The sequence below is a fragment of the Crocodylus siamensis genome, chromosome 2 (genome assembly GCF_052110815.1).
Source record: "Crocodylus siamensis isolate JL-2025a chromosome 2, ASM5211081v1, whole genome shotgun sequence".
In the NCBI taxonomy this organism is placed as follows: Eukaryota; Metazoa; Chordata; order Crocodylia; family Crocodylidae; genus Crocodylus; species Crocodylus siamensis.
Window position 1 is genome coordinate 80,157,618 of NC_143396.1, and position 18,591 is coordinate 80,176,208.

Here is an 18,591-nt window from a genome sequence, read left to right on the forward strand (position 1 = left end):
AGGAGAACAGCCACACCAAACTGTCTAGTTAATAGGTACCACAGACCACCATTTCTAATAAATTCATCTTGCTACAGTTAGAATAATCAGCACAAAACCCCCTCTGAGTTTCCTCTTTATAGCTCTTTTCAAGCCCAGTTTCTCATGAGGATAAGACTCATTATTAAGTTTACATATCTAGCTACCACAATTATCCACTCCATTGCACGTTGTAGTGCACCTTCATTGGCTAGGGAAGAGGTGGCCAACCTGTGGCACACATGCCACACATGGTGTAGGCACTTGCTGTGAGTGGCACATGAAGCCCAGGCATTCAGAAGGGAGGCACTGGAATGGAGGCAGAAAGCAGATCACGCTGTGGAGCAGGGTTAGGACATTGCTGCAAAGGAGGTGTCAGGTATTACTAGCAAAAGCTAGGTTAGCCACTCCCTGGCCCTACAGCTGCAGCTGAATTCAGGGCTTTGGAATCTGACTCGCCATATAAAACTGTGATGGTTGCAGGGCCAGGAATGGGTTAAGGAGCTTTTTAAGACCCAGGTTAAAAAAGCCTTGGCTGGGATGATTTCGTTGGGGATGGTCCTGCTTTGAGTATGACCTCCTGAGGTCCCTTCCAACCCTATTTTTCTAAGGCTCTGTGATTTAATGAACTTTGCTCTTGGTAGTAACACCTCCTCTTGAAGGCGCATCCTGTGCCTGCTTCACTGCATTCTGTGCAGCCACTGCTGGTGCCCCAAAGAGCAAACTCTATCAGGTGTACCTGGCAGGGTGGCAGGGCAGGGTCAGAGTGGCATTCACAAAAATGGGGAGAGTACGTTAACTTGTGGCATGTCTGCCAAAAAGGCTGTGTACTACTACACCAAGGAAAATGGGATTCTCCTCACAGAGGGCACAAGCAATATTTAACATTGAATCATAACATATTCTCTTACAAATAACATGTCAGTCAGCTGTAATTGTACAGTAATATAGATCCAGTCACTGGATCATCATAGTTTTTAATTCTTTAGGGATATTTGGATCAAGAAGGCAATCCCATGGGATTTGCTAGACTCGTGACACTTTTGCATTATCATGAACCTTCCAATATTATCCTGGTCAGCTTTCTTGTGAAAGGCTTGTTCTGCAAGCTGTACCAGCCAATTGGGAAAGTTAAGTTTGTCATCAATACCATTTTTCTAGCTAAGGAACTGTTATTTATTTAAAAATAATTGTGTTTGAGAAGAAGACAAATAAAGAATGAAAAGAAAAAAAAACAACACTCCATACAAAGAGAGCCTAGTTATATTCCAACTCGTCTGGTTATTTCCTTCTGTTACAATTATCACCTCTATCTCAGCTTCAGTCATCTAGACTTCAACCAAATTATTATCTTAGACATTGACTACATGTATACATTGAAAAAATGGAAAAAAGGCATTGCATATGTTTTCCAAAAGTGCTATTGGAGTCTTGTGTACTGGCACTGCAAGGTGGTGGATGTGAACTCAGTTTCTTGCTCCTACATCAGTTAATGTTGGAACTTCTATAAAAGCAGTAGTCCTAGGAGCTAGGAAATGTCTCATACTACATGCTTTCATTTCTGAGCCAACTAAAGATGTATACTGATGGAATCAGCAGCTATAGAAAAGATCTTGCCTCTGTAGTGATAGAAGTTATAATTAAGAATTGCTCCCTAACAGGAGGCTGAGGGAGTTGGGATTTTGGATACAGTTCCTCAGTTGGGGAGAACCTAGTTAGTTGGAGAAAGAGACTGAAAGCCTGGTGAGACTCATCTACTGCTCCACAATAAAACGCGTTAGCTCTTCTCATTCTTTATATGACTGTGTTTAACCTGGTGAGCAGTACAGACTTAGGGAAATGATGAAAAACTTTAACTGTGGGAGAATAGAGGAGAAAAATGTGGGGGCCCCAGAAGAAATACTCTTTTAGCCGTAGAAGGTTAGTATGACAGTAGAATAGGCTGACAGCATATGCCTAGTTGAAGGATCTTTACTGTTGTACTGGAGACTAGAAATCATATTCACTACTACTTTCCAGCACAGCATATCCTTCTTTAGACTACTTGACCCTAACCCATGGCTCATGGGCAACACATTGCCTACAAAACCCTCCAATATTTCACATGGCCATTACAATTAAAAATATGAAACTGAGGCTGAGAGAGAGAGGCAAAGTATGATTTTGCCTTCAGTGTGTCACTTGTTCAGGATTGTACCAGTTGGACCAAGAAAGTTTGGCATCCACTGTGCTAAATCAAAGAATATTTTGCTGTTGCTGTTCTGCTTGTGTTCCATCCAGAGAGGTCTTTCTGTATAACTATGAGCTATGAGACTACCTGGGGCTCAGAAAATGCTCAGTGCATCTGGCATCCTTACAGCTGGAACATACTGCAAAGGAAAAGATCAGATCCTGGACAGATTTTATTTTTCAGATGATTATAGCTCAGCCAAACCTGGGGACCCTGTGGGGATTCCAAAAAACACCTCTCTGATACCAGAAAATTTCAAATTTCATGTCTTCCTCCCAGACATGGGAACCTAGAGCTATCCAGAAAAACAGCAATGTTTCAACATTGGCTAAACACTATATTTTTACCTGTATTAATTCTCAGAAAGGGCTGAACAATTCTTGCTGAATCTTTTAAAAAATGTTTAACTTGAGAGAGGTGCTAAGAAGGGACAATGTGAGACAAAGAAGTTGAAATTTATCAGAATTGCAAACAATTGGAAATAAAGGCATGAAAAATGAAAAATGCTAGGTAATTATAATTGCAGGCATTTCTATAAGGTCACAGAATTATATAGAGAACTCTTATCTCATAGGAAAGAGCTGAGGGTAGTTGTTGGATTAAATTATATTTTAGAGGACCGTTATGTTGCGCACTTATTTTTAAATTTACATTTTGCATCTTGTTCTGATTAGATTTGTCAGGTGAAGAATGCACTGACATTAAACTGGTATCTCATGTGATGAATTGCAATGAGGGAAGAACAGCTGTTTCGCCTTTTGCATGCCTGTCTGGTAACATGGATACTGATATACTTCAAGCAACAACTCCCAGCAGTGTAAGTGGAGAGAGATTTAAAAATTTTTAGTATAGATCCACATTTGCTGTCATCCAGAATAAATATATTTGGATAATCCATATGACAAACATGCTTTTCCACAGATTATACTTACATTATATAACCTTTTAAACTGAGGGTACTTAAAATGCTTGACAAACATTGAGAAATCTAGCTTCAGGGCAGCCCTAAAAGAAAGGTTTTAGTATGCCTATGGAATGGGAAGATTTAGGCAAAATTGTTTTGCTAAAAGAGGAGAAATTAACTTAATGCTGTTAGGAAAGAGGCATCCTCTTCAAAGAAATGTAATTAAGGAAAGAGAATGCCACATGCTGCTCATGAACTTGACTCCAACAAGAATGATTTTTTGGTAGCAGAATGTTTAAGGTGCTGGCGTGCATCCATAGATGCTTCTCAAGCAAATCCCGGGACGTCATTCTCCCCTTGTACTCGGCCTTGGTGAGGCCGCAGCTGGAGTACTGCGTCCAGTTTTGGGCTCCACAATTCAAAAAGGATGTGGAGAAGCTTGAGAGAGTCCAGAGGAGAGCCACGCGCATGATCAGAGGTCAGGAAAACAGACCTTACGATGACAGGCTGAGAGCCATGGGACTCTTTAGCCTGGAAAAGCGCAGGCTCAGGGGTGATCTGATGGCCACCTATAAGTTTATCAGGGGTGACCACCAGGTTCTGGGGGAACGTTTGTTCACCAGAGCGCCCCAAGGGATGACGAGGTCGAACGGTCACAAACTCCTGCAAGACCGTTTCAGGCTAGACATAAGGAAGAATTTCTTTACTGTCCGAGCCCCCAAGGTCTGGAACAGTCTGCCAGCGGAGGTGGTTCAAGCACCTACATTGAACACCTTCAAGAGTAAATTGGATGCTTATCTTGCTGGGATCCTATGACCCCAGCTGACTTCCTGCCCTTTGGGCAGGGGGCTGGACTCGATGATCTCCCGAGGTCCCTTCCAGCCCTAATGTCTATGAAATCTATGAAATCTATGAAATTCTGGGCGTGTCTACACCTGATGCTTTAATGCACATTAGCCTAAGTTAATGTTCATTAAGGATGCATGTCTATACGTTTACACCCTTAATGCACATTAAAAATTTAGACTACTTGCCTGGCACTGTGGCACATACATTTGTATAAATGATGAGATGCATGCCAGCATGCAGAAAATGGAAGTGGTTCCACTTTTGAACTAAACACACATCAAAGGTGTTTTAGTTTAAAAAAGTGCACCACCACCATTTTTTGTGTGCTGACGTGTGTTTGGCCATTTACAAATGCATGCAATGCAGCGCTGTATGAGTCAGCTTGCACGCGAAGCAAACTTGATTAATCAATTAATCGAGTCTACTCCAATGTGCTGGATCTATGGCATGTTGCAGCATGAAAAAGTATGTGTATATAAATGCCTTTTGCACCTAACTTTGATACCTGCAAATGCAGGTATGAAATTTAGCTGCAAATAGTTAAAGTGTACCAGCGCAGGTATAGATGTATTAAAGCACATTAATGCTATGTGTGTGGACTGATTTGGGACTAACTTTAGCCCCCAGTCATTTCACACACAGTATTAATGTGCTTTAATGCCTGCACATGTAAATGCCTGCTTTAACCTGCTTAATGCACATTAAGGTAATGTGCATGTGTAGACACGCCCATAGAGGCATAAATTTGAGCCTCCATCTTTTCTTGAGCTGAAGACTATTTCCAAATGACCTACTCGTACTTGGTCATTTGGACTGGGGAATCAACTGTGGCCACATCCAACATTAGTGTACTCCCCCTTATGTGCTCTTTGCTATAGAAAGTAGCATGCCTGAATCATGTTAACCCAGTGGGCTACCTTGACCTCTTTTTGCACAGGATGTCTCTGAAGAACATATATTGTTTGGAAGGTGATGATACAGTGCTTCAATTGTAAGGAGCATAAAATGTCTGTTCTCTAGAGAGCCACTAACTTCTTTTTTATTTTTATTTCTGATTTGACCTATAAAACTTGAACTATTTAAGTCTGAATTTTACTACAGGCAGTAGATTCTTTCCCATGTATGGGTAGCATAATTGAAAGAGCTAGGTATCTATCTTAGCCTGAAATCAGGCAGAAGGCAGGGTAGAAATGGACTTTATGGATTAATTAAATCAGAGAAGCATAAGCTTACATGGTCCAACTTTAAACATTTCAGAACTGAAGATATGCAGTCCTGTATGGATTTTTCCTAAGTTTTATAGTGATATGTAGACAAATAATTCAGGACATTAAATCAATAATGTATAGATATGTAAAAAAATTGCATCGTTTACCTGAAATACATAAATGTGAACATTAATGTTGTATTGTTTCTTCAGGTCATGTTGCCACAAACATTCCTGTCCCTTTTTATAAGAGATTGGATAATAAAGGAAGAAGAATGCCACTTAATGCTTATGCACTTGACTTCTATAAACATGGTTCTTTGGCAGCAATGGCAAGAGATAATGGGTAGGAAATTGCAATTTTCTGATTTAGTTTTTCATTTGAAGTCTGATTTTAAGTTGTGACATTTGTAACTTTTGTTCAAAATGTTAAACACATGCATACTGCAGCAGCTTTCCCCCCACAAATATTCTGTGATACCTCCATTTCAGTGAATAAAGAATCCTAACTTATGATACTGGGCTCTCCTGTCAATGTATTTACTAATGATCCTCAGGTCATTAGGTAAAAAAGGAAGCCTAGTGGCATAAACATTTTCTTTAATTATATTGCTTATTGTCTATTGACAACCATTATCTAATTTGGAGGGGGGAAGTTACAGCTTGATGCACACTCAGGGGACCTGAGCCCTGTGCTTTTCTGTCAAGTGTGATCTCCTAGTGTTTCCCCTCCGCAGGATACCCACAAGGCAGCCGGGGCCGAGGCTTTATGGCACCCCACCTTCGCTTTTCACTGGGGGGGACACAAGTGTGGTGTTTCCTGGAGACTGCCCCACCACAGGCAGCCCTACCACACCAACCAACCCCAGCAGGGTGCAGTTTCAGGTCATGCCCCAGGACCAGGAGCCCCCTCCATCCCCATAACTCCTACCCTAATCTCCAGATGTTCTGGGAACTGCAGTTTGCAGGCTGAGTGATGTTGTTCCTTTGACTCCCTAGATGTAACTGCCAGCTCTGCTCTTAATGCCTGGGCTCATACTGAGGCTGCCCAGCCCTCCTCCAATCTGGTGGCCTCCTTGTGGTTGTGTGAGTGCCTAATAGGGCCTAACTGCACCTGCTGGCTGCTCCACAGCCTGCTCGAGCCCCTTAAAGTGGCAGGCACCAAAGGTTGGCTGGCTGGGGCATGAGGGTGCTTCAGTGTGGGGGTTGCCTGCTGACTAGCCCCACACTGAAGCACCTTCATGCCCCAGCCAACCTCTCCACATCATGTTGAGCTGGGGAGAGTAGTCCCGGGTTGGCAGGCTGACCCCTTGGCCCCCTGCCAGCTGGGGCTACTCTGACGTGTTGTGGTCCCAAGTGCATGTTCAAAAGTGGTGTCTGGGAGCAATAAACTCTGGCATAATACGCAATATGCACCAGAGTTTATTCATGCACTTTAATAGCACATGTAGATATGCCCACTGTGTTTCTCAAAGTGTTGCACAATTTATCACTCACTCAAAATGATTAGCAAGACTTTATGAGGGGAATAAGGCAAGATGCTGTGTTTATTGATTAGAATATTTTAAAAAGTGCTCATGCATTCATACACACACTCACTCCCAATTACCCTGCAGATGTTATAGTTACAAAAGCCCATTGCTCAGTTCTGCATTAGGTGGCCAGCCTAGGAGTATGAGATGAGGAGTGGGGCCTCATACGGATGCATGTCTGTGCTCTAGTGAAGCATAGTGTTACCCAATTTTTTGCTGCTCAGTCTCTTCCCTTCATAGGGGAGATTGAATTGATGTTAGGTGACTTGAGTTCTGCCGTTCTTGACCTTGTGACTTCTTTGTTGGAACCCTAGTAATTTTCCATTCTGGCAAACGGATGATTTTACTCAGCAACATTCTGAGGGACATTATTCAGAGCATCTGGCTTATCTCAGAGCCCCCTGCTTCCTTCTTATCTTCTTCCCGTGTTTGTTTCAAGTGGTGTCTTCAGCCTCTCCTTTAAATTCTTCCATCATTTGGTAACCTTGTCTGTCTGCAGGTTGTTCTTTCAATATTTTTTCATTCACTGTACATTCACCACATTCATTACCTATACATATAGATTATAGTTTTACAAAGCAATTGTCATTCATGATTATATTCTATAGTAACTACCTCAAATCGCTACAATAGAACCTCTAACAGATTTTTTTAGTAATCCTTTTATTTTCAGCGTTCTGATGTAATTGCTTCAGGTAAAGCTCAAAGTAATTCTTGCCAGTGCAAAGGTCTTGCATGAAGTTTTATGTACTATATAGGCAGGGTTCAAATTACATTTTGGCTCTTGGGGGGATCTGCAAAAAAAATTGGGCTGCCCATCACAATGCCCTAATAAAATTGGAGACCCCCCAGGTTATGATTTTCAAATCTTACGGGGGGTAGGCTCTTGTTTCTTTGGGGGTTGGGGGAACAGCCCCATAAGCTCTCTCATAATTCAAACCCTGCATATAGGCATGCAACCAAAATCTAAGTGTAAAGAGCCCATAGAGTTTCACTTGCTCTTGGTACAATTCATCCTTGTACAGATGGCATACTCCAATTCACTTAAACCCTAATTTGAAGACTTCTGCTGAAATTAAATGGGCATAAATCCAAATGGTTCCTCTGCTCAGAAATGAATTTTCTATCTTAAGAATCACTGGGAGAAATATATTTCGCTATAGTTAATAATTTTGACTATTAAGTATACTAATGAAAATGAATGAGATTAAAATCTTGATTTGGTGGCTTTGCTGGCCACAGATGAGCTTTTCTATTAGTTGAAAGTGGCTACACAGGTCATTTTTGTTGATGTTCAATCTAAAATATAATTTCGATCACCTGCTTAACTTTAAGTGTGTGAGTTGTTCATGTTCTTAAAGGTAAACCCATCCTTAAGCAATTTGCTGGATTTGGAAGTTAGTATACATCCTTCTTCTTTAAAAATTAAACTGTCCCTTTCTTGTTCCTGCTTCACAGACTAGTTCAGGCTACAAGGACCCATGTATTTTCTCTCAGAAGTTTAGCTGTTTTATGGGATGTTTAATTTTTGTGTGTAATTCATTTTAAAAAAATGATTTACTTGGTTACAAAATGTTAAGTTGATATTAAGAATTGACTAACAATATCAAAGTCAAGTAATGTGCCACTATAAAAAAATTAAGAGGCTTTTGTATTTTAGAAGGCTTTATTTTACATACAGTTTAAGTGTTTTAATTCAGATATTATGTAAGAAAACATTTTTAGTTGTATGATTGTTATTTGATCTTTCTATAAAGAATAGCAACTTTAATTGAGAAATTAAAATGTATTGTACTCTGGGAAATAAACTTAGCATCTAAAATAGTTTGTGATGTGATTTTTCCTTTTATTTTTATAGTAAAATATTTTATGTCCATATATTTTTATGTCTGTATACATCAGAATGGAGTGATGTACTGCAGGAGCCAATTAAATATCTGACATTAATATTTAAAGAAAGAAGTTGAAAAATTGGAGAGAGAATCCCAAAAAAGACTTAAAGTAAGAGATGAGAACTGTTTAGTTCTCAGTCAAGAGATTGAAGGGATGGTTTAACTAGAATTAATTAAGTGAGTTTAGTTAGTCAAACTAGATTGTCTAATTCAGTGGTGCTCAAACTCTTGGCCCAGTGGCAAGACGAATTGTGCAGGGCTGGTCCATGGGCTAGATCAAGCTCTGTGCACTACGATTGGGCCCTGGGGCTCAACACCATCCCTCACCTGCCCCCTGTACCAGGACTGGGCCTCAGGAGCTCAGCACTATTCCCTCCCAGCCCCGTGCACTGGGATTGGGCCCTGGAGTCTGACACTGCTATCTCCTAGTTTTGACTGCTGGGCGATTTCCTCATGCCCAGTGCTCTTCCCACCCCTGTGCTTTGGGTTCGGGCCCTGGGAACCTGGCACTGTTCCCATGTGCTGTGATTGGGCTGTGGAGCATGCCCACCCCCAGCCCTGCACACTGGGATCAGAGCTTGTTCCAGTGACCAGGGCCCAGGGCTCCCCATGGGTCAAGAAATTTGGCAGCTGCGGAGCAGGGAGTTCCCTGGCTGCCAGACTTATGGGGAGCCCCATGGGCTGAATGACATGGAGAACTCTGCAGACTGGATCAGGGTTGAGCATCCCTGATCTAATTGATACCATGCAACTCCCAGGATTTATACACTACATAAATTCTATTTATAGACCTCATAGCAGGGGTTAAAGGTGAGCCAAAGAAGAACTTAAGGCCATATCCAAAAAAAGATGTAGGCAGTTATGAAGCTGAAAATTCTTCCTTAGCTGCTGCTTAAGCCTGAGAAGGTTTAAGTTAGTCCCTTATTATTTAATTTTCTTGTGTAGAGCTGGTTTGTGGGCTGGAACAAGGTCAGCAGGATAGAATGATCAAGACAAACTGAAGATGTGAGACACCTGCTGCATGACCATCCAACAGTGCACAAACGTCTGAAGTCACACAGCAGCTGCCTCACCAGCACCCACAGCTTGAAGGCACATGTGCAATGAAGGACCTTGCAAAGTGCAATAAACAAGAGTAAGAACATGTAACAAAATGGTCAAATACAGTGTAGAGACACAACAAGAAGATTTTATTTTAAAGTTCCCCAGGATCCAAGCTATTTTTGCACATGCCCAAAACTGCCTCAGGCTTGACTGGTTGAGCAGTTCAGTTTCTAGCTCAGCACCCTCCTCTGACTAACTCCCCCAAGAACTTGTATCTGGAAAGGATTCTCAGACCACACTTAATGAGCAGCATAGGAATCCACACAGATGCATTTGTTGCTGTCTCTGATTTAAAATCTTGTAAAAAAAATGGTTGGGTGTTCCTATTTATAGCTTAAGGAGCTTGCTCAGGAAGTAGGCAACCCCTGTTCCATTCCTCAGGCCCACAATGTTCAACATCTTCATCATGCATTCATTATGCATCCCTTGAAGCTTCTGGGCATCCCTCCCAAAGGATTAGTATCAAGTCCACCAGAAGCTTCAAGACAGCTATTCAATCCCTTCTTCTGTACATGCTAGTTTGGGAAACTGAGGCATACATATCATATTATTAGGACATGAATGCAATTCACACAGAAATACTACAAAAAATCCCGTATTCTTTCACAAATAGGCCAGAAAAAAAGCCGAAGGGGGAAGCTTGGGTTTTGGTGTTTACTTCCAGTGTTTTATCTAGTGACTGGTCCCTGTTAAGTGCAGAAGCAGTCTTGATTAGAAAGATTAATATCCAGATCCACATTCTCAAGTGAGTGACCTAACCATAGAGTCAGGCTCCCTTTTGTGGTCTTGCTTTGGCCCAATGAAACTTGAATATTTTCCATGGAGAAAAGAGTTCTACTGGCAGACTTTTTATTATAGTGATAGAGCAGTATCACGCCCCAGGTGTGCCTAGATCAGTGATGCTCAACCTCCAGCCTGCAGGCCAGATCTGGCTCATGGAGCCATGTCATCTGGCCTGTGGGGCTCCCCATGGGTCCAGAAAATTTGAGGTGGGGACATGGTGGCACCACTCCCTTCCTGGCAAATCGCTGGGTCCTTGGGAAGCCCCAGGCGCTGAATGCTGGGTCCAGTGCCTGATCCTGGTAGAGATGGGCAGCGTGGGTCCCAGGGTCCAATCTCCAGGTGAGGGTTAGATATGTGTGGTGCCAGCCCCCCAAGACCAAATTCTGATGCAAGGGAGCAGGAGGGGATAGTGCTGGGCCCCTAGGACTTAATCCCGGTGTACAGAGGGCAGGAGTGGGGTGGTTCTGGGACCCCCAGGACCAAATTCCAACATGCAGGGGGCAGGAAGATGGCTTAATCCAACCCACAGATGGGCTTCTTACCACTTACTTGGCCTGCAGGCCCAAAAGGTTGAGTCCCTCTGGCCTAGATGATAATGGCATGCTATGTGGATTTGGGTATGTGGGCTTGGATGCCTTCAAAGAGAGAAGGGAATGGAATATGGATCTCCCACATTTTGAGGATATAAGTAGATAAACTAAGCAAATAACATCAGGCTCAGTCTTGTCTTTGTCCAGACAATCCCGTACCCCTCTGCCTGGCCTCTCTGCAAGGAGGTAAAGACTGCAATATAGGCACTAGTTTTTGCAACTGGCTACCACTCAATTCACAAGTGTTATGGAGATGTGCCTTCAGTCCAATAAGTGGTGCCTCAAATCCAGAAAGTGCCATAGATTTAGAGAAACATGATTACAGACTCAAGCTTGCCTTAGCATTTCCCTAAAAGAAAGTTCTAGGAAGCAGCAAGCTTAATGTGTGGATTTCAAGTGTCCCTGTTTGTCATGATGGCTGGAATCCCATTCTGAGGTGCTTAATGCTATTTAAGCATGTAAAGGGAGTGTGTGAACATCATTCATGTTTCTAGATTTCATTCTGGGAGAGACACAAAAGTTAGTCACTGTAATACCTAACTTTCACATACCTAAGTCACCAGTTGGAGCTAACCTATAAAAATACTAAGATCTGCCCTTTCTTTTCTTTATATAAGCCTTTATATACAAGGGTTTTTTGTGAAGATGTCTCTTACTTGTTTTTCAACTTTGAAATAATAAAAATATAAAGTCTAGTCTGCCTTTGTTTTATTGAATGACCTATATATTTTTCTATACTCTGAATGCCTTAATTGAAAGTATGATGATGACTCTTAAGTAAAGGCTTCCTTTACTTAGAAGTAAATTAGTCAATCTGGTTAAGGAGTCATGAGAACAATTTAAAAAACAGATTAAATGAGTCTGTTTAAAAATCCTTTCCCTTTCCAATCATTTTTTTGGCCAATGGGGAGACTGAGTTCTGTTTCTCAAGTTTTCTAAAGCCCAGGCTACATCAAGATAAAGGGTTGTTAATATGGAGTTAGAGTTCATCCTAACTAGCTAAATCAATTTAAAATTACTACTTGAGTTTTGCTGCACTAGGATTTTTTTGTGTTAGTGTCATGTGTTAATGTCTTCCTTCTTACTGTAGCCATAACCTCTGTTGTGGTAATAATAAACCTTGGTCACAAAGTAAAAGCTGTGAAAAAGGGCGGATTTCTAACTCAAGGTCATGACATTTTACCACACAATCTGCAGTACTTTTGTCTGTATAACAAGGCATCTATAACCCACAGTTTTCACTATGCTGTATCCTAGTACAGAGTCCAAAGAAGACAGCAGAGGGTGTTTAAAAAAACAAAAACTATAATCAAGCTGAGTCTAGATTTGAATGTTGTTTGTCCTTATTTCTGTATGACCACATCTGTGATACTCTTATATGGTTAGTTTTTTTTAAATTTTATGCCATAAGTTATCCCATAATGAGATTCCATTTGTAGGAAGATGCTACATAGATTGAGGAAGCATAGCTGGATCTGACTCATAATGCAAAGAAATGAATGCAGAATTTAGCAGTATCTCTATTTAAGATCTACCAAGACGTGGGTTGAGTGACTGATATGCCTCTCTGCCTGATTTTCTCTGGAGCTACCAGGCTATCCCGAGAGCATCAGACTACAAGTTTAGATATATGGAAGATACATCCTACACAGACATGCATTTTCCCAGTAAGTCAGCATGCCAGCAATTGCTACTGCACTTAGGAGTGACAACACCCATGGAAAATAAAAATACTTCCCCACTCTATCCTTGGGAAGTTCTCCTTTGCTTTCAATGAAACTAAAGAACACGTGCTCCCCCCCCCCCCCCGCCTTCCCTGATTATCCTCATCTCCACATTTCAAATGTTGGCTGACAGAAATGGTTTCAGCCTGCAAAGTTCAGATTCTAAATAACCGATGTGCCACAAAGCAGGATTCGGAGTGGTGTTCCGGCCTATTTTGGAAAAGCAGGGCAGCTGCAAAAATCCCGTCTATCGCTTGCAGTCATCCTCAGCTTTTTTGGAGCAGGGACACCTGATTTGAGGCACCCCTCAGTAGAGTGTGGCACCGAGTATACATACCACCTCTGATTCATAGATTGTACGGGGCTGGAAGGGACCTTGCAGATCATCGGGTCCAGCCCTCACCCCCGCTCTAGGCAGGCAGACAACTGGGGGCAAGTGATCCCAGCGAGGTGACTGTCCAGTCTCCTTGTGAAGGGTGCTGCATGGAATATGCCCCTCTTAGTTTCCCCCCTACAGACAGACGGCAGAGCAATTTCTTCCGTTGCACAGAACTCAGAAAGACACGACAGGGCAGCATGTTCCTACTCGCCACCTCCGTGTTTCCCTGGCCACTCCTGTTGGCATGCCACAGGCGCTAACTTTGCGCGGACCCCTGAACGGATCCTGAGGTACGTTCAGGGCTGCTCAGAGTCGCCCAGCATTACCACAGGGCTTCGGGATGCTTCCTGGCCAAATGTAAGCCTCCCGGGCCGGCCCCGCCTGTGGCTGACACGGGCGTTTGGACCCAAGAGGGTCCAAACCCGCCCAGGAGGACCTGGACCTCGGGCTGCTGTTAGGAGCGAGGCTCCACACCCGTAGTTCGCGTGGCAGCGGGTGAGGCCGAAGTCATCGGGCCGGAAAACGAAACTGGTCGCGGAGGCGAGAAAGGAAAGTGGAAGCAGGCAGAGCCTATAAAACGCCGGGGCGGCGGTGCGGGAGGCAGTGCGGCCGCGGGGAGCAGCCGACGCGCGCGGGTGAGGCGGGCCGCGGGAAGGGGAGGGAAGGGGAACCGGCCGGCGCGTCGCTCCGCCGAGCCCTCGCTCTGGGCGCCAGGGGATGGGGCACCTCTCACTGGCGGGATGCTGCAGTGGGCAGGGTCCACTTCCAGCCCTCGTCCTCCCTGAGGTTTCACCCCCGGCTTGGGCCCCGGGAGCCCCGGTGTCCCTCTCTGCGGGCCAGGGGGCCAGGTAGGAGCTGCCTTTGCCAAGGGAGAGGGGTTGGGCCAAGCAGGTTGAGGTTGGATAGCAGGGAAGACTTGGCTGTTTGAAGAGTTCAGGCAATGGCAAAGGTGGCCTAGGAAGGGGTGGACTCTGCATCCCTGGAGGTGTTGGAGAACAGGTTGCACAGCCACCGGTCGCGGTGATCGAGGCCACCGGTTCCTAACGCAGTGCCCGCGGGCACCATGACGCCCCCACCTGAGCTTTATTGCGTGGGATTGATAATATCGATCTAAATACTTTGATATCTATTTATCGGTGGCAACATGTAGGGTGTGCATGGGGGTGCATGTGTCCCCCCTGAGAGCGCTGGGGAGTACGCCAGGAGAAGCGGTCCCCCTGTGGCTGATCCTGCTGCCCTGGAAGTGCCAGCAGTATGTTTGTAAGTGCCAGCAACGTGCCACTGCCAGTTGCAGGCTGGCGGGATCGGCTGTGGGGGGACCCCCCTGGTCAGCAGGATTTGCCGTAGGGGGGACCTCCCCCCAGCCTGGGGGATCAGTCGCTGACTGTCTGCTGTGGGAGGCAAGTGCTCCCCTGACTCATGAGGCACCAATTGCCCATGCTATTGATCAAAATACTTTAATATTCATATTGGCACCCACTGCTTTTTTTTTTTAATTCGGATGTGCCCTTGGGCACATACATGCTGGGAACCCCTGATCTAGGTGTGGCAATGCCTATGTCCTGCTATGGGTGTTTCCCATCCATCTGCCTCTGCCTCCCCTTTCTGCTCGGTGTCAGGGTGTTTTTAGGGGGTTAGGTTGTCACCGTGTTGGTTTAAGGACATAGGCAGACAAGGTTCCTTGATATCTTTTATTAGACCAACTCAAGTAGTTGGAAAAATTCTTCTTAGCAAGCTTTCAGGTTTAAATACCCTTTGTCAGGCTGAGGAAGTGCTCAAGTGTGGTGTGTGCTCTTTCTAGATGGAATGAGTAGGGTGTTTTTAAGCCTTCATCTGAGGCATTGGGTGTTGGCTACAGCCAGAGCTGTGGACTTTGACTGGGGTGTGCCAGTACTCCTGTTGGGACTAAAGTTGGAGGTTCCTGGCTTGGACTCTCTGCTCAGGGTCAGACTAGTCTCTGGATTTGGGGTCAGGAAAGAATTTTACCTTATGGTCACATCTGGGGGGGACTGTGGGGTTTTTTGCCTTGTTCTGTAGTGGGGGCATGTATTCTCAGACCTCTTGAGCATGTATTGACACTATTGCATAGAAGCAGGATGCTGGCTGCTGTGGCTCCCCTTGCTTTACTTGTGGCAGGTTAGGGTGTTACGTCTGGTGTGTCAGGGTTGACTGTAGTCTTATGTAGAGTTTATATTATGGATTGTACGGAATGGTTTGGATAGGCTTGATGCTGTCTCAGGCAGGGGGTTCGACTAGATCAGTGATTAATTATCAGCTTGCCCTGACCCACAGCACACAGCCCCCTGGCCCTGACCCACACAGTCTCTCTCTCTCTCTCCCATCCTCTCCTCCCTCCTCTCCAGCTGCTGCATCTGGTCCCCTCCCTCCCTCTCCAGCACATGGGGCTGCTTTCACAATGCTGGATGCTCGCCAAGCCCCCCAGCTGGCTGCCCACTCCATGCAGGAGGCTAGTGTTGCAGCCTGCACAGGGACGCCACATGATTCCCTGGGACCTCCCTACAACCCTTTACAATGTTCTTATGACCTACTTTTGCGTTGTGACTCATGGGTTGAGAAACACTGGATTAGATGACCTCTGGAAGTCCTTTCCAGCCCTGCTTCTTTATGATTGCAATAGTGTCTTGTGTCTAAAAATGTAGAAAGCCACCCTGACCTCTGTGAATTTTCATTTGCCCAGAATGGCAAGTACAGGGCACTTAAGGAAGGGTCACTGTGCTGAAGATCTGGTACTGCCTCGGTCCTGCCTGTCTTCAGGCAAAATTTGACTGCCAGTGAAGCCAACGAGAAGGTTTTCTGAGTCGGGTGTAGGTGGCCTTACAGGCCAAAGGCACATGCACACAAGGAACATGTGTACGCAGTTGATATGTATGACAATAATGGGTCTGCATGGGGAGTTGTCATAGAGGCAGAGTGATTATTATTTTGCACTGCCGTAAGTGCTGAATGCCCTTGGAGGGTTGGGACTTAATGTTGTTAGCCTCAGCCTATGTCTTTGTCAAAGAGTTGGTATTTTGTATTGGCCTCATTCAGTGAAATGTTTTATCTTTCTGAAGTTAGTGGGAATTGCATTTGCTCGCGTACTTTGCTTAACTGGGGCAAAGTTGTTCCTTGGAAGTTAATGGGATTCTGCATATGCAAAATATGCAGGATCAAGCCCCAGAGCAATGGCTAAATAATTCAAAACAGTGTTTCCACTTCAGTGAAAAACCAAAAACAATCAGTTTTTCACTTTCTTTTTTCTGCCTTTTATCATGACCAAATACATACAAAAATGTAGTTGAAACTCTTTTGGAATTAACTTTGTGTATTTAAAGGTGATAGGGATTGCATTTCAGATTTAAAGCTGTGAGGAACACCAGATCAATGTAGTAGTATGTGACTTCTGCATATTTTTAAACTATGTGTAACACTACAAATAGTGTATACCATGGGCTACTGGTGCCCCCCCCCCCCCAACACCACTCAGTGACTGTGGGGGGAGAGAGGGAGGCCACAGCTGATCTCACTGACCAAAGAGCAGCCACACCACTTCTGGAAATCCTGCAGCCACTTCTGGAAGAGACATGGCTGCTTTTGCTGGCAGCCCCGCTCCCTGGCCGGCGTTCGACCGGAAGTCCTGCTTGCCCCCCTGTCCGTTGCCTAAACAGGGAGCGCGGCCTGATGGGGTGCACCAGCACTGTTGGGGTGCACATACCTACCCTACACGTCACCCCTACGCATCGCCACTGGTGCATACAATCTGTTTTGTTTCCTTTAATCTTTTACGTGTACTAGAAATGACTGCTTTGATAATGCTAATATTAGGGCTGCCTGCTGGGAGCAACCCAGGATCCCAGCTGGCAGCAGCTCCCCAGAGCCGGGGCTGGCTGCAGGTAGGAGGATCCAAACAGCTGTGCTGGGCTCTGGGCAGCTCCGGCATCAGCTCCACACCTGGGTGGGGTGGGCAGTGGGGGAGGGGCCTGAGGCAGCACAGCCCCAGTCTCTCCCCAGCTCCAGGCATGGAGGTGATGAGCCCGGCACGGCTGTTTGGAGCCAGCCCGGGCTCTGGGCAAGTACAGCAAGCAGTGGGCAAAGTGCAAACAGCTCCACTAGGCTGCACAGCTTCAACATCAGCTTCGTGCTGGTGGTGATTGCACGGGCACCTCGGGGTGTGCTGCACTACCCCACTGTCCGCCCCAAGGTGCACACACAGTTGCTGCCAGCACGGAGCTGATGCTGGAGCTGTGCAGCCCAGCAGAGCTGTTTGCACTTTGCCCGCTGCTTGCTGCAGCTGCCTAGAGCCCAGGCTGGCTCCAAACAGCTGCTCTGGGCTCATCACCTCTGTGCCGGGAGCTAGGGAGAGACTGGGGCTGCACTGCCTCAGGCCCCTACCCCAGTACGCGCTCCGAGATGTGCCTGCACATGCCGGTGTGGAGCTGATGTCGGAGCTGCCTGGAGCCCAGCACAGCTGTTTGGATCCTCCTGGCTGCAGCCAGCCCCAGCTCTGGGGAGCTGCTGCCAGCCGGGATCCTGGGCTGCTCCCAGCAGGCAGCTGGGATGCTGCAAGCCCTGCTGGGAGCAGCCCGGGCTCTGTCACTGGCAGCAGCTACTCGGAGCTGAGGCCTGCTGCAGCCAGAAGGCTCCAAACAGCTGTGCCGTGGTGTGCCAAGCAAAATGGCCTCATGTACCACGCCCGGCATGCATGCCAGGGGTTGCTGACCCCTGTTCTAGAGACTCAGCTAAACAGTTTAATCAATATTGGGTGCATTTACACATGCATTTGATCTGGGAGCAGTTTACTTACATGTAAACTACTCACAAGTAAACGCTCCCAGCCAGGCATCTAGACGTGTAGGGAAGTGGGAGCAGATTTGCTTCTCCTAGCAGCAAACTGCTTCTGCTTCCTGGGGCCCTGCAGCAGGCCCCTGCCACCCCCAGGCTGGAGGCCATCTTGAAAAGCCAGTCCTTTTCCCTGTTCCATGTCCAGCCACTTGCTTGGCCAGGAGCAGTGTGCATAGCACGGGGGCAGCATGTGGCACAGTCTCTGCTTCCCCTCGCCATGGCTGCTCCAGCCCCTGCCCCAGCAATAATGCCCAGCACCCCGGGCTCCTGCTAGCCACTGTGCTGGCCATGCTGGCCCACCCACCACAGAGACTGCCATCTGACCTACAGCCATCTGGGCCCTTCCAGCTCCCCCATGTGCAGTGAAGACCTGGCCAGCCTCAACATGCCATCCCAGGACTGCTGCCATTGCACAGCTATGACCTGGACCCTGTCTTGCTGGCCCAACCCTGGCAGGGACACCAATAACATGCTTCTGGTCATGCCCCCCGGCCTGGGTTTATACAGAGGCTGCCCAGCTCTCCTCCAATCCAGTGA